Source organism: Magnolia sinica, chromosome 16 (genome assembly GCF_029962835.1).
Source record: "Magnolia sinica isolate HGM2019 chromosome 16, MsV1, whole genome shotgun sequence".
Classification (NCBI taxonomy): domain Eukaryota; kingdom Viridiplantae; phylum Streptophyta; class Magnoliopsida; order Magnoliales; family Magnoliaceae; genus Magnolia; species Magnolia sinica.
This window is the reverse complement of record NC_080588.1, coordinates 33,938,763-33,944,364: the sequence shown is the minus strand read 5'-3', so window position 1 is coordinate 33,944,364 and position 5,602 is coordinate 33,938,763. Positions and strand designations below refer to the sequence as shown.

Here is a 5,602-nt window from a genome sequence, read left to right as displayed (position 1 = left end):
CACCCAAGCCGTACATCTGTGGGGCCCATTGGAATGTATGAGTGGCACCCACACGTGGGGCCAGCACCGATCCAGACCGTCCATGCATCTCTGGATGAGCACCCTTGGCTGTTGTAGCAACGTCCCAAATTTTGTGGGTCCCAGCAGTCCCGCTGCACCACATTAGCGAGTTTTGTGGGCCTGACCTAGATACATGTATCAGATCCACACCGTCTGTCTGTTTTCTGATCATGTGGACCCCACGATGTATGGGTTTATCTTGTCCATCCATCCCAGATGATGTGGGACCCACATTATTCAGTGTTTTTGTCCAGGCCGCCGGTCTAGGGGCCTGGACGTGTATGTATTATATATATATATATAATGTTATATTATGGTGGGCCCCATGTGGGACCCACCTTCATGCATCCCATCCATCCGTGGATCCCATCCTCGTGGCCCACCATTCTATGGGACATGATCCACATCATCCCATCTGTTGGAGGTGTAGGGTGGTTTATATCCACGTCTCCCATCTGTTGTTAGCGTGGGCAGGTGGGACCCACCTTGATATATGTATTTTGTATCCACACCGTCCATCTGGACGGTGTGGTGGGTGGGGTCTGTTGTGATGTATGTATGGTACCCACCTGCCATGTGGGACTTCCTTAAAGTATGTGTTTTATGCACACTGTCCAGCCACCATCCAAAGCGTCCAGATCTTGGACGTGGGCCCCACACGTGATGTATGGGTTGATCCCCACTGTCCGTGTAGTGGACCTCATCATGATTTATGTATTTTATGCACACTGTCCAATGGTCTGGACGATGGAAGCCACCGTGATTTATGTGTTATATCCAGGCCACCTATTGGTGTGTCCCATCTGATGTGGAGGGCACACTTAGTGTATATGAGGCATATGCGATGAGGCCCGATGTGATGTATTTATGGCCCATGTGCCGCAGCCCATTGTGATGTGTTTAGAGCCCATGGGTAGAGGCCCATTGTGATATATTTGAGGCCCATAGGATGTGGCCAATGTGATGTATATTAGGATGTGCAGGGCCCACACTACTAAAAAAAGGGCCTAAGGCTACGAGCAAAAATTGTAGCCAAAATCCTATGGCTACAGTTATCGTCCGTAGCACGACCGTAGCCATTGATGCCGTAGCCATAGGTCAAAGAGCTATAGCTACGAATTATATCCGTGGCCATAGACGCAATGGATACGGATTAAAACTGTAGCCATAGCTTCTGTATCCCAAAGTACCTATAGCTACGGATTATATCTGTAGCTAAAAGTTGAGCAAGAACCGTAGCAATAGGCTTAATTTAACAACAGCTACGGTTTTCAGATATAAGGCTACGGGTAGTAGCCGTAGCTATTAAAGCTATAGGTACGGATTAAATCCGTAGCGATATGTTCGTAGTTTTAAATTTATATACAGCTATGGATTGTATCTGTAGCGAAAAGTAGAATGCGAACCGTAGCAAAAGGCTAAAATTAGCAAGAGCTACGGTTTTCAACAAAAGGCTACGGTTAATAGTTGTAGCTATGCCTATTGTTAATAAAAAAAATTAATAGTAATGGCTGCCCTTATCATTGTAGTACACCCTGATAACTCATATAAGCTGATATAGATAAATACTTCATGGCTAAATCATTCATTCATTCAATCAAACACAATCATTTATTCATTCAATCAAACACAATCATTCATTCATTTAATCAAACACAATCATTCATTTCCAACTTCAACCCTGATCTCAACACAATCATTCATTCTTTCAGCTCGAGCACCTCATCATTCATTCTTTCAGCTCGAGCACCTCATCATCTTCCTCTTCACTATCAATGGCAGTCGACATTTTCTACTGAAAGAACGAAACCAAAAAGGCAATGAGGAGTCCACAAAAACAGGGAGATACTTGGGAAATAAGAAGTTCAGGATTTGCAAGCACACCTTTCTAGCAGGAACCTTCTTCGGAGCTCCCCTGCCTTTGGGTTTTGCCCCCTCGGAAACATGTCCTATGGAGAGAAAAAGATAACATGCATTAAGATGAATGAAATCTTCAAGATGGGAAAAAATGGTAACTGACAATCCACCCATTTTGGGTTTCAATTTCTGTGCTGCCAATTGGCGTGTACGTCCAAACACTGGCTTACTGACAAAGATGATTTTTTATTCATCAGAAAAGAATGATGCCTACCAGTTTCAGCTGTAGTACTAACTAATGCTACAGATTCAACAACAGTATCTGCTTCATTGGCTTTCTTGGTGTTGTTCTTTCTTTAGTTCTTTCCAACTTGTCTAGAAGCTTAGCAAGAGGCTTTCCTGCCCTACCCTCCATCTGTCCTGTCACCTCCTCCGCCTAGGCTTCTTCCTTCTCAAGATTATCCAACATTACTTTCTGCATGAAAGTAGCAAGTCAATACTACCATCTTCTCAATTACCAAAAAGAAAAAATGGGGGGCCTAGATCAAAGCTCACCTTTCTCTTTACATAGAAGTCAAGTCTTAAATGAAAGAATTCTTCAAGAACTGTAAGAAAAGAAGGCACGGTGATGAGAAAGCATATATAGATTTAAGAAATTCATAGCAAGTACATAGAATAAGCAAACTTACTTTGTTCGGGACTGTCATATTTCTTGATGACACCCCTCGCGTCGAATGAGCATATCAATGATCTTACCGAGACTGAACATGATGAGCATATCAATGATCTTACCGAGACTAAACATGGCCATCCCAAGACCTGCACTCGACAAGATCGTGACAGAATTTTTCATGATTTGAGGCTTCTTAACACCTCATCTACAGTAAGAAAGATGTTAGAAGAAAATCAGATTCAAGAAAATCAGATTCGCATGGAAAGAGCAACACATCTAAAATTCAAATCTCTGTCTGAAAAAAAAAGAAAACTATAATTCCAAATACCCACTTCCAGTTCATGAAGAAAGACTAAAGATCACATCGAAATTACTGTAGTCGTGGTAGATGAATCATGAAAACAATGAGACACTAGACGCTCTTAAATTCCCAACTTCAGCCCTGATCTCAACTGAAGGGATCAAATGTTATTTTATTTTTGATCATTTTCATAAGCTCCTAAGTCTTAACTTTTAAGTTTTTTAAGCTCCCAAATCCCAGCTTTCTAGGTTTTTTAAGTTCCACCAGTCCACAACTTCAAAAAACAAGTAAATGTTTCACATGCCAAGACTGATCCAAATATATCCAGAAAAGCAACAGGAAATCATTAAGACACAAACAAGAATCTTTCATCCATCAGGAGTTCAACAGCTTCATAGGGATCACACAACTAAAAAACAATAGAAGAATCACTCTTCTAAAGCTCAATCGCTGAGCTGAAATCCTAGAACTTTTAGTGATCTTAACACATCTCTAAAATGCAGTTACAGTTTAACAGAGAGATAAATCCTAGACAAAGGGGGAAATTTTACAATCAGCAGATGATGATAATTACAAGGAAATCTTACCATTACTGTCCTGGTGCAGGTTTTGTCCATTTTCAGGTCCCGTATAAATGCAAGCTTATTGCCTCTTGAGCTCTCTGGAATACACTGTCTCATACCGGTTAATGATTTCAACAACCTGAAAGTGAAAACTACATATTTACAAGCAAGACATTGACTCATTTACTTTATAGTGGACATGAATTACTTTCAAGCTTGTCATGGATCCCAAAAATATCACCCATTTTGACTTGGGCCATCCATAGAAAGCATATTGAAAAGATCAGTGGCATAATCAACCTTTGGAGGTGGGATATTGGGTGTAGGTCGCACTCTCTGTGTTGAATCAGCCTGCACCGGGACCGGCTCTGCTTTTGAATTAGAAGAAACCTGTTTTGTTAGCTCAAGTCAGGCATGCTAACAAGTTAGTGAAATCCCATTTTACCATGCACAATTTAGGAAAACACAAAGCTTTAGTTGATGCACAAGAAATCTCGTATTACTAAGTGAAAGACATCTAATAAGACCAAGGTGTTTAGACCACAAACAAACAAATGTTACGTAGAAGATGGGTGCTAAGGTGATTCACAACACGTGTGATGGATCCAGGCTATTCATCAACTAGAGCCCACCAAAAGATTTCTGTCGTAATTTGGAGGCAGTTCTGCTTCCCAGTAGCTATTTGACTTCTCATTTCCCATTGCTGCATACAACCAAAGGAGTAAGACCAATATTAAAATCAATATAAAGAAGGCTAAGAAGCTGTCCTCATTGGTAGGAAGATTTGCGGCAATTAAAAAGCTCATAAGAAATGTAAGCCTGAGAAGTGTTCTGCATGCTTACTTTGAATAAATGCAACCTGTTCTGGAAGCCATGTGTCGAGTGTAGCAGATCGTACTTGCAGCACATAGCCAATACTTTCAGTCGGAGCAGAAGGCAAACAATAACCGGGAAGATTATCTGAAGTCTGTGTCACATAATTAAAACACCATGTCTACTGCAATATTGAATCTGACTGTTGTAGAACACCTTGGCAAGTGTCCAGCTAGCAAAAGCAAACACCTTATGTCTACTGCAACAAGTTTCGTTTGACTGATCCAAACCACCACCCCCGCTGTAATCTATCAGATTTTTCGAGGAAATGGCATATTTTCATTTTCAGACCTAGCAAGGATACAAAGCTAACTAGTAAATAACCTTTCATGTGATTCCATAACCTTTCATGCAACGAAACTGGGGCTTAATCTACAGTAAACCTGCCATTAGCAATATGTTGAACCATAGAGTACCAAATTAGTTCAGGATTAGAAAAGGAACAAGCCAAATATCATGACATTTCTTGATTGTGCTTCCATTTTATAGCTGAGACTGTTACATGAGAGTAAAATGTTCGCCTATTAGTTTTACCTCCAATTCCTGATTGCTGGTTTTTTTTGGCTATTTATTTTATCGTCTTATATATCCTTATTTATTAAATTCAGCAGGGACCCACTTCAGTATATGTGTGTCATGGTAGAGCATGGAATTGAATTCTCAAAAGTTTTAAACTTTTAATTTATTTTCCTCTTTGCAGGTTCTGATGAACCTAACAAATGAGAATCCTGATGGCTGTCAGCAAATTGCTGATTGCAGAGGACTGGACACAATGGCTGCCTTGATCATTGGTCACTTCCCATTGTTTGGCGCGTGCCTATCTACAAATAATCAAATGAAAGAGAGCAACTCATTCTCTAAAATTGAAAGCAATGATCTTGATAATCAAAATGGCAAACATCTCGCAGATCAAGAACTTTGGTCCGTTTATTAAAACTTGTTTTTAGTACTTAATACTGAAATAGGCCTTTTAAAGTGATTTTTCCTAATTTAGATGATTTGATAAAAAAAATTTAAAAAAAAAACTGTTTAAACATATGGAAGCCAACTGCTTAGCCATATGGTCGAACCCCTCCCAAATTGGGTGGTGCATTCATCAGAGGGATGACGAATATATACAGTAGTTAAAAGGGGCAAACGAGAGGTTAACCACATTTGGGGATGGGCAGATGGCACAACTTCTTAGCCATATGGTCAAACCGCTCCCAACTTCTTTTGCACTTCCGTTCTATTCCAAGAATTAAATCCAAGACACTCCTCTGTTGTTGGTCTTTT

General features: G+C 40.4%; 1 long non-coding RNA gene across 4 annotated transcripts; it reads right to left on the bottom strand.

Moving 5' to 3' along the window:
- Positions 1 to 1,601: 1,601 nt before the first annotated feature.
- Positions 1,602 to 4,602, bottom strand: LOC131228996 (uncharacterized). 4 transcript variants are annotated; one of them, XR_009163118.1, is made up of 9 exons: positions 4,298 to 4,602; positions 4,003 to 4,157; positions 3,755 to 3,844; positions 3,479 to 3,593; positions 2,607 to 2,795; positions 2,473 to 2,522; positions 2,192 to 2,392; positions 1,945 to 2,009; positions 1,602 to 1,852 (listed from the first exon to the last, which is right to left on the bottom strand). It is a non-coding gene; the product is annotated as an uncharacterized LOC131228996 (long non-coding RNA). The 4 variants fall into 4 exon arrangements; XR_009163121.1 differs by lacking the exons at positions 2,192 to 2,392; positions 2,473 to 2,522; positions 2,607 to 2,795 and having other exon boundaries at positions 3,755 to 4,157; positions 4,298 to 4,596; XR_009163122.1 differs by lacking the exons at positions 2,192 to 2,392; positions 2,473 to 2,522; positions 2,607 to 2,795; positions 3,479 to 3,593 and having other exon boundaries at positions 4,298 to 4,591.
- Between the last annotated feature and the right edge of the window lie 1,000 nt (positions 4,603 to 5,602).